The 8,685-nt window shown below is 38.5% G+C and overlaps 1 protein-coding gene across 1 annotated transcript in view; it reads left to right on the top strand.

Moving 5' to 3' along the window:
- Window positions 1-8,685, top strand: part of LOC115244123 — a 36,620-nt gene that overhangs the window by 2,720 nt on the left and 25,215 nt on the right.

Here is an 8,685-nt window from a genome sequence, read left to right as displayed (position 1 = left end):
TCTTCCGTCTTTTTACAAACTGAACCGCGTGCGAGCATCGCATACGCGATAGTAATTTCGGCCTTCGATTGTAAATGTCGCGTATGACGTACATAAATGTACACAATGCTTTTACATGAAGAACGTTTTTATCATGCTGAGCTTTCCAATAAAAAGAGAAGAAGAGACAGATAAAATGACAGAGCAATCGTTTGACATTATCATCGCTTACTAACGAGATTCTATCCTTGAAAGTCTAATATAATCTTGGCTATTATTTACACAAGCTTGCGGCCGCGTTTTATTTTTAACTCACTAAAACGGACATATGAGATATATTTTGCCCAATCTATATAAAAACGAGATTTTTAGTTAAAAAAAAAAGAATCTTAATAATAGTATAGCACTATGAACTTTAAATGTTCATATAAGTATAATGTTCTACTTTATAAATTTTCTTACTTTTATTTCTTTCTTTTTATATATTCATTATTATTATTATTATCTTCAAAGTAATTGTATAACCTCAAAGTAATATGTTATATATTCATAATTGCTATTATATATATATATATTATAATTAACGCGCGTTCTTCCTCTCTTTCTTTCTCTCTCTGCATATTTATATGTAATTACTTGTGAGCGTTTAAAGCGTGGAATAAATCAATATTATTAACAAATGAATAAGAGGGCAACGGGAATCATTGTACAGTTTTACACATTTGTTATATTCTGAAACTACAGATTCTTTGACGAAGTTGGTAAAGTTTCACTCAATGAAAGATTTTAATTGAAAAAAATAATTCCGAAATATTCATTACATCGCAAAGAATTAATACGGTCATTAAAATCGTAAATAACTCACGAGTTATAATTAACCGCGAATTCCCCCTTTTTCCCTCCTCTGCAATATCGTTGGCTGACTCTCTCTGGTCAAACAAGTACATATGAACTTCGAAAGATAGATACAAGTTGCAGAGTGAGTAGAGATTGCGCCGAAGCAGTTCGAAAATAAAATCACATATGATGCAAAGGGAAAGATTTGATGGCGGAAAAGCAATTTTTAAGATGTAATGGCAGTTAAAATATTCTTTTCACTTTTTCTCTCTTTACTTCTTTTCGTTTTTCTATTTTAAATAATTCTTGTGGAGAGATTCCCTATTCAGATTTTAAATATATCCATATTTTATTTATTTAAGTGTAAATCTAGAAATACGAATTAAAAATAAAAATCAAAGAGTTATTGCTTAATAGAATTACCTGAATATAAATATACAATAAATATTTGATGATTATAAAGAGAAATATCCAGATTATTGAACAGTTTATTTTTGAGGAGATACGTAAGTCTAAATAATTTATCTCTATCTCACAATTTTATTTATTAGAGTGACACTCTCAGAAAGTATCGTGAAATTTTTTTTCTTTTTGACATTTGGTGTAAAATATCAATATCTTATTTAAATACGATTATATTAATATTAAAAATAATATATAAAAAAATTTCATAATATTTTCTGAGAGTGTCACTCTAATAAATAAAATTGTGAGATAGAGATAAATAAATTATATACACAGTTACGTATCTTTTTTCAAAAATAAACTTTTCAATGATCTGGGTATTTCTTTTTATAATCATCAAATATTTATTATTATATATTTATATTCACACAATTCTATTAAGCAATAACTCTTTGATTTTTATTTTTAATATATATATCGGTACCATAATATTCGAATACAGTATAGTTATCGGTTTTTTTCTGGTAGCGAAGCATCGTTACCTACATGCGTTTGTGTAATCACTCGTATTCTCTCACTTACACGCCCGCACGTATGCGCGTCTGTTGGTCGATTACGACGCCGTTTTAGCATGCTTAGCGCGTAGGCCACGCGATATTCCAAGTACGCTGGGCTATTTTCATGCTACGCCAAGAAGACACGGAGAGCGAGCGGGAGAGTATAACGCGCGCTATGTCTATAGCAATGGTGACATGACGATGAAGCGACACGGCCGGCTCCGCCAAGCCGTATAAAGCCGGAATCGGCCAGGCTACGAGTGGGATCGTCGGAATTTCTCTCGATTTGTCATCTATTCGTGGTAGGGATTCTCTACCGGAATTGTAAGTTCGATTCGGACTAGTACGGGTATATTTCTATAGAAGAATAATTACTCTCAAATGTGTAAACTTTTTTTAAAAATTGTTCCAGTTTTGAACAAATATTTGCATTAAAACGATAAATAGTAAAAAGAGAGCTTCGAAATACATACATATTTAAATTATTACTTTTTATATCGAAATGATATTCTTTCTTTTTAATTTGCAAAAGAACAGAGAGAAAAACAATTCTACTCTGTGTTTGTAAATTTCTTAAGGAAATGGAAAAGGATGAGATGTGACTCGAGAATAAGTAGCCGTTATAATGCTTAATATTTCTTTGAAACAAGTATAAACACGCGATGAACTTGGCACTTGTTTTGTGTGTAAACAATATCAAAGATGAGAGAAGTTCGCGGAACAAGTTAAAGAAACGAAACGAAAATGAAAAGGATTTATATTCTGTTAACATCTCTGTTACGCTTTGAAACGTTCGACAAATGAACGTAAAGTATGTTATTTTCTAAAGCAATTATTAACATATTCTTTGAGAAAACTTTGTATTGATTGAGAAACGCTAAACTATTTAAACAATATATATGACTTAATACTATTTTATAATAAAAAATATTATTAAAAGTATGACGAAATTCGTGCGGTCAAGAAATTTAAAATTTTCTCATATATATTCTTCTTTTACATAATTTTTATTAAATGCGTTAAGACGTGGAAAATAATTACGTGAATAATAATAATTATGTGTATAGTAACTCTTTGTAACATAGAGTGACATAGTAACTCTTATAACAAAAGACTATACGATAGTAAATCTCCCCCCACTCTCTTTCTCTCTCTCTCTCTCTCTCTTTCTCTCTCTCTCTCTCTCTCTCTCTCTCTCTCTCTCTCTCTCTCTCTCTCTCTCTCTCTCTCTCTCTCTCTCTCTCTCTCTCTCTCTCTCTCTCTCTCTCTCTCTCTCTCTCTCTCTCTCTCTCTCTCTCTCTCTCTCTCTCTCTCTCTCTCTCTCTCTCTCTCTCTCTCTCTCTCTCTCTCTCTCTCTCTCTCTCTCTCTCTCTCTCTCTCTCTCTCTCTCTCTCTCTCTCTCTCTCTCTCTCTCTCTCTCTCTCTCTCTCTCTCTCTCTCTCTCTCTCTCTCTCTCTCTCTCTCTCTCTCTCTCTCTCTCTCTCTCTCTCTCTCTCTCTCTCTCTCTCTCTCTCTCTCTCTCTCTCTCTCTCTCTCTCTCTCTCTCTCTCTCTCTCTCTCTCTCTCTCTCTCTCTCTCTCTCTCTCTCTCTCTCTCTCTCTCTCTCTCTCTCTCTCTCTCTCTCTCTCTCTCTCTCTCTCTCTCTCTCTCTCTCTCTCTCTCTCTCTCTCTCTCTCTCTCTCTCTCTCTCTCTCTCTCTCTCTCTCTCTCTCTCTCTCTCTCTCTCTCTCTCTCTCTCTCTCTCTCTCTCTCTCTCTCTCTCTCTCTCTCTCTCTCTCTCTCTCTCTCTCTCTCTCTCTCTCTCTCTCTCTCTCTCTCTCTCTCTCTCTCTCTCTCTCTCTCTCTCTCTCTCTCTCTCTCTCTCTCTCTCTCTCTCTCTCTCTCTCTCTCTCTCTCTCTCTCTCTCTCTCTCTCTCTCTCTCTCTCTCTCTCTCTCTCTCTCTCTCTCTCTCTCTCTCTCTCTCTCTCTCTCTCTCTCTCTCTCTCTCTCTCTCTCTCTCTCTCTCTCTCTCTCTCTCTCTCTCTCTCTCTCTCTCTCTCTCTCTCTCTCTCTCTCTCTCTCTCTCTCTCTCTCTCTCTCTCTCTCTCTCTCTCTCTCTCTCTCTCTCTCTCTCTCTCTCTCTCTCTCTCTCTCTCTCTCTCTCTCTCTCTCTCTCTCTCTCTCTCTCTCTCTCTCTCTCTCTCTCTCTCTCTCTCTCTCTCTCTCTCTCTCTCTCTCTCTCTCTCTCTCTCTCTCTCTCTCTCTCTCTCTCTCTCTCTCTCTCTCTCTCTCTCTCTCTCTCTCTCTCTCTCTCTCTCTCTCTCTCTCTCTCTCTCTCTCTCTCTCTCTCTCTCTCTCTCTCTCTCTCTCTCTCTCTCTCTCTCTCTCTCTCTCTCTCTCTCTCTCTCTCTCTCTCTCTCTCTCTCTCTCTCTCTCTCTCTCTCTCTCTCTCTCTCTCTCTCTCTCTCTCTCTCTCTCTCTCTCTCTCTCTCTCTCTCTCTCTCTCTCTCTCTCTCTCTCTCTCTCTCTCTCTCTCTCTCTCTCTCTCTCTCTCTCTCTCTCTCTCTCTCTCTCTCTCTCTCTCTCTCTCTCTCTCTCTCTCTCTCTCTCTCTCTCTCTCTCTCTCTCTCTCTCTCTCTCTCTCTCTCTCTCTCTCTCTCTCTCTCTCTCTCTCTCTCTCTCTCTCTCTCTCTCTCTCTCTCTCTCTCTCTCTCTCTCTCTCTCTCTCTCTCTCTCTCTCTCTCTCTCTCTCTCTCTCTCTCTCTCTCTCTCTCTCTCTCTCTCTCTCTCTCTCTCTCTCTCTCTCTCTCTCTCTCTCTCTCTCTCTCTCTCTCTCTCTCTCTCTCTCTCTCTCTCTCTCTCTCTCTCTCTCTCTCTCTCTCTCTCTCTCTCTCTCTCTCTCTCTCTCTCTCTCTCTCTCTCTCTCTCTCTCTCTCTCTCTCTCTCTCTCTCTCTCTCTCTCTCTCTCTCTCTCTCTCTCTCTCTCTCTCTCTCTCTCTCTCTCTCTCTCTCTCTCTCTCTCTCTCTCTCTCTCTCTCTCTCTCTCTCTCTCTCTCTCTCTCTCTCTCTCTCTCTCTCTCTCTCTCTCTCTCTCTCTCTCTCTCTCTCTCTCTCTCTCTCTCTCTCTCTCTCTCTCTCTCTCTCTCTCTCTCTCTCTCTCTCTCTCTCTCTCTCTCTCTCTCTCTCTCTCTCTCTCTCTCTCTCTCTCTCTCTCTCTCTCTCTCTCTCTCTCTCTCTCTCTCTCTCTCTCTCTCTCTCTCTCTCTCTCTCTCTCTCTCTCTCTCTCTCTCTCTCTCTCTCTCTCTCTCTCTCTCTCTCTCTCTCTCTCTCTCTCTCTCTCTCTCTCTCTCTCTCTCTCTCTCTCTCTCTCTCTCTCTCTCTCTCTCTCTCTCTCTCTCTCTCTCTCTCTCTCTCTCTCTCTCTCTCTCTCTCTCTCTCTCTCTCTCTCTCTCTCTCTCTCTCTCTCTCTCTCTCTCTCTCTCTCTCTCTCTCTCTCTCTCTCTCTCTCTCTCTCTCTCTCTCTCTCTCTCTCTCTCTCTCTCTCTCTCTCTCTCTCTCTCTCTCTCTCTCTCTCTCTCTCTCTCTCTCTCTCTCTCTCTCTCTCTCTCTCTCTCTCTCTCTCTCTCTCTCTCTCTCTCTCTCTCTCTCTCTCTCTCTCTCTCTCTCTCTCTCTCTCTCTCTCTCTCTCTCTCTCTCTCTCTCTCTCTCTCTCTCTCTCTCTCTCTCTCTCTCTCTCTCTCTCTCTCTCTCTCTCTCTCTCTCTCTCTCTCTCTCTCTCTCTCTCTCTCTCTCTCTCTCTCTCTCTCTCTCTCTCTCTCTCTCTCTCTCTCTCTCTCTCTCTCTCTCTCTCTCTCTCTCTCTCTCTCTCTCTCTCTCTCTCTCTCTCTCTCTCTCTCTCTCTCTCTCTCTCTCTCTCTCTCTCTCTCTCTCTCTCTCTCTCTCTCTCTCTCTCTCTCTCTCTCTCTCTCTCTCTCTCTCTCTCTCTCTCTCTCTCTCTCTCTCTCTCTCTCTCTCTCTCTCTCTCTCTCTCTCTCTCTCTCTCTCTCTCTCTCTCTCTCTCTCTCTCTCTCTCTCTCTCTCTCTCTCTCTCTCTCTCTCTCTCTCTCTCTCTCTCTCTCTCTCTCTCTCTCTCTCTCTCTCTCTCTCTCTCTCTCTCTCTCTCTCTCTCTCTCTCTCTCTCTCTCTCTCTCTCTCTCTCTCTCTCTCTCTCTCTCTCTCTCTCTCTCTCTCTCTCTCTCTCTCTCTCTCTCTCTCTCTCTCTCTCTCTCTCTCTCTCTCTCTCTCTCTCTCTCTCTCTCTCTCTCTCTCTCTCTCTCTCTCTCTCTCTCTCTCTCTCTCTCTCTCTCTCTCTCTCTCTCTCTCTCTCTCTCTCTCTCTCTCTCTCTCTCTCTCTCTCTCTCTCTCTCTCTCTCTCTCTCTCTCTCTCTCTCTCTCTCTCTCTCTCTCTCTCTCTCTCTCTCTCTCTCTCTCTCTCTCTCTCTCTCTCTCTCTCTCTCTCTCTCTCTCTCTCTCTCTCTCTCTCTCTCTCTCTCTCTCTCTCTCTCTCTCTCTCTCTCTCTCTCTCTCTCTCTCTCTCTCTCTCTCTCTCTCTCTCTCTCTCTCTCTCTCTCTCTCTCTCTCTCTCTTTCATTCTTTCTAGCAAATATTTATAATTATAAGAATATCAGTAGTATATCAGTATATAGTTAATATTAATGTAATATTAATATTCTTTTTATGAATATTTTGTAGTACAATAATCGCTTGAATGTAAAAAGAATTCACTCGTTTACCGGTTTGTTTGATAGGAATCTCCACTGATTGCTCGCGTGAAATTTTCTCTTTTCCTCGCTGTGCGCGATTTGTCAAAGAAATTTATCTCGAGTTGTACATCATCGGGATGTATGTACAACGCGCATCACACGTGGAGAAGATCAAGTGAATATCGTCGGCTAATATCTTGTTGTAAAAACGCTTTTTCGCAATCGACTTGATCTGTTTGTTTAGTTTTTATTGCAGTGTAAATAATGCAAATTGAAAAAAATTGCAATGCAATTAATTTGCTCTCTGCGCAAAATAGAAAAAGTTTACGTCAAGTAACATACAAATTTGCAAATGTTCGCGATAAGAGTTGCTTCCAAATAAAAATAAAAAAAAAAAAAAAACACTTTTTATTGATAGATTATCTTAAAAATAACTTTATTTATATTTCTTATTTCTGATATATGTAATATATGAACTATTTAAATGCAAAATTGTGTATATACTAAACTACTTGCTATACATGTATATCTTGAACCAAGCTGTTTCAAAAATGAAATTACGAGATTAAATGAAAAATTCGAATTTCGTGGCGCACACATTCGCGGATTGAAATATCTTGCGAAAGGCAACGCTCGCATGAGATACAATGGAATTTACTTTATTCGCTATCTAAATTTACTTTAACTGCCCGTGCATCCCCATCGTAAATCCACCGAACTTCATTACGTTCGCTCGACGATACTATAAACCCGTTACGGTCTTGTAATAAGCTTAAAAGGATTGTAGGACACTCGCCGTTCTTGCCAGACGTATCTTTAGGTTCTTAATCTCACAATGTGATTTCTCAAACTTGGCTCTTTTATTGCACCACACGAATAGTATACGATAATTTCATTATCTACGTTGCATACATATGCTACTACGTAAACGATGATATAATAATATGGCTATCAAAGGCAGCGTGCATTCTTTTATATCTATAAAATTGAATTGAATACAAACTATCACACATATATTTATTATGAAATTAATCCGATATAATAGTATGACAACAACAAGATATGAGTGATTAAATCTCTGACAAAAAGTATTTTTATCATTACATATAAAATATATTATTTTTTCAATGTTGATAATGATTAATAAACGGTACTCGCGGATGTGATTGCATTTGTATATCCAAGTATATTTACGTGCGTTCTAAATCGATGATGGAATTAAAATCATGGTTACTGTTATAATATGTATAACGCATCGTGTGCCTTTTTACGTCGATCGTGACGCGATTAAAGCAATTACGATTTGATATAGCAAAGATTGTCCCGTTTCTTTTAACTTCAACAAACGCTCGTTTTTGTTTCTCACACGATCTGTTTTCGCGGAAAAAAGAAAACGGAAAGAATTATGTTATCTATTCGATAAGCACCCGTTAAAATTTTTGCGGCACATGTTAAATGCTATGCGTTAATAGTCTTACATGATCGATTGACGACATCTGGTAAATTTGCAAATTCATAGAGATATATCGTAGTATCTGTAATGAGATGATTAAATACGAAGAATTCGCTATTAGATTAGTGCGTCATAGATATGAAAACAGCTATTGACGATAACAGCGCATTCGTCAATAGTAGAATTAAACGAATCGGAAGGTAAATACAAAGTCACATATTGTTTACACGCCTGACACAGCAATACTTGAATGACTCAATTATCAAGCTGATCGATTAATCTAGAGAATATGTATTTATTTATTGCGATATTCTTTAATATCAAATTATCAGATCTTCATCATATCTATGAAATTGTAAAGATCAAGATAGAGCACGCGTTAAATGATATAATGACGCAGGATGATGTGGTAAATGTACTAAAAATCTCGCTATTTCACTTTTGTTCGTTCGCAAGAAATGCGCAGTCGAATGAAAGTTTAAACTAACAATAAGTTTCACGATATTAAATATTACGCCGCGAGACTTTTAACAAGCGTATAAAAGAATACGAAGTAAAATCAGAGAAATAGAGAACGAAATAAGAAAAAACTAAAGACTAAAGAATATCTGTAGAAAAAAAAACATTCGTTCATATTTTGTCGGTTCAATTTCAGAGAAATAGAAAGAGAGAGAATGAGTCTCCCTTCTTCGGAAAGCAGGAAGGGGGAAGGAGGGGAATTCCGTGTATACG

The sequence above is a fragment of the Formica exsecta genome, unplaced genomic scaffold, assembly GCF_003651465.1.
Source record: "Formica exsecta isolate Colony F162 unplaced genomic scaffold, ASM365146v1 scaffold8, whole genome shotgun sequence".
Lineage (NCBI taxonomy): Eukaryota > Metazoa > Arthropoda > Insecta > Hymenoptera > Formicidae > Formica > Formica exsecta.
Note: the sequence above shows the minus strand (reverse complement) of the source record. Positions and strands in the feature narration are given on the sequence as shown.